Raw genomic sequence first — 1,949 nt, 5'->3', positions numbered from 1 at the left:
ACAAGGCCAAACAGGAAGTCAGTGGCAGGACCTCCACCCCCGCCCCCCAGCTATGCCACTGCCCTGCTGCTGCCAGGACCACGGCGCCACGCGGAGCCCCCTCCCCGCTCCCTCTTCAGCAGCAGCTGGACTCAGCAGTGCCACGCGCTCCTGACCTGCAGGCTCCCCTTGTACCCAGAGGTGCCCCTCACTCCTGACCTGCAGTCCCCCTTATACCCAGTGGTGCCCCTCACTCCCAACCCACAGCCCCCAATGGTCCCAGCAGTGCCCCTCACTCCCAGCCCACAGCCCACCCCGTGCCCAGCGGTGCCCCTCACTCCTGACCAGCAGCCCCCTTTATACCCAGTGGTTCCCCTGACTAATGACCCACAACCCCCTCCCCCTTATACCCAGCAGTGCCCCTCACTCCCGACCTGCAGGCCCCCTTATACCTAGTGGTGCCCCACACCCCTGACCCCCACCTTCCCTGTTGTCAGTGGTGCCCCTCACTCCCAACCTGGAGCCCACCCCGGTCCCCTCACTCCCAATCCACAACCCCCCTGTGGTAAGTGGTGCCCCTCACTCCCAACCTGCAGCTTTCCCTTATACCCAGCGGTGCCCCTCGCTCCCGACCTGCAGCTGAGCCCTCACTGTGCCGCTCGGTGGCCACGCGAGGGCAGTGCGGCGCCAGCCAAGAGAGCCAGTCCTGGAGCGCGGGGAAGCGCGGGCGCTGCGGGTCGGGAGTGAGGGCACCCCTGAGAAATGGGGGCGGCTGTGGGTTGGGAATGAGGGGCTTTGCTGGGACGAGAGGGGCTGCGGTTCAGGAGGGAGAGGCACCACTGAGGATGGTGGGGTTGCAGATGGGGAATGAGGGGCACGCTGGTTATATGGGGGGTCCGTGGGTCGGGAGTTAGGGGCACCCCTGGGTGATGGCTCGGCTGTCGGTTATCACCTGGGTGGGCGATACTGTTAATGCATGGCATTGAGCAGATGTAGTGGGGTGCGTGTCCCAGTTCCAAGGTAGGGTGGTGCCAGTCCCTCCTTACTGGTCCTGACATGCCCTCGGTGCCCCTGCCTCCGTTGCTTGGTTCCTCTGGCTCGGCTGCAGACCCTGGACTCATGCGTGCTGCAGGGAGGATGCTCTGGTGCTCTGTGGCCTGGCCGTTGGCATGGCTCTGCGGGTGGGGACAGAGGGGCAGTGGGTTGCGGGGTGGTAGGTGCATGGGTCGGGCCTGAGGCGTTTTGGGAGCGAGGGCAGGCTCTGAGGGCATGGTGCTCCTGGCCGCTGAGGCTAGGTGCTGCGTGCTGGCCCCCACTTGTGACAGGGAGCGATTGGTCCCAATGGCCTCCGAGACAGAGGCCAGATGGGGTGACCATGGGCACAATGTGCCTTTTCGGGAGGCTGTTGTGTCTGTCCCTCGGCCCGCAACTGCTGCGGTAGCATCAGAGCCCCATCGTGGCCCTTGGCAGGCGGCCGGCTCCTTCCCCTCTTCAGAGGGGTGCACAGTGCAGGTCGGTGCAGACAGCCTTGCTGGCCTGGGACCTCCTGCGCGCCCGAGGAGGAGCCGGGGTGGGGGGCTGCGAGCATCGTCTTTGCATCAGGAGCCGTGCGGGAGTTATGGCACGGGTCTGAGCTGCTGAATCCTGCTCGGCCCTCGTGGCACCCCGTGTTTGTGCAGCACCTAGCATCGGGGCGGCTGCTGTGGGACTGTGGCTGCTTGGCCGCAGTGTCTAGGTGCGCAGTGGAGCTGAGCGCCTCCGGGCCAGCGGCTGGGGGCGCTTTGCACAGGCCGTGCTCTCTGGCTTTGGCAGCGGGTGGCACCTGCTGACAGCGCTGAGCAGTGTGGGGTAGTTGTGGGGGTGGAGGGCACCAGGCAGAGCCGGGCCTGCCCTGGGAGGGCTTCTCAGGCAGCGTGATGGGGACTGCGGGGCTGTCCTACCCACGCCCCTCTGAACTGTCTAGCAGGAAA

Source organism: Gavialis gangeticus, unplaced genomic scaffold (genome assembly GCF_001723915.1).
Source record: "Gavialis gangeticus isolate Ggan-Ray unplaced genomic scaffold, GavGan_comp1, whole genome shotgun sequence".
NCBI lineage: Eukaryota > Metazoa > Chordata > Crocodylia > Gavialidae > Gavialis > Gavialis gangeticus.
Note: the sequence above shows the minus strand (reverse complement) of the source record.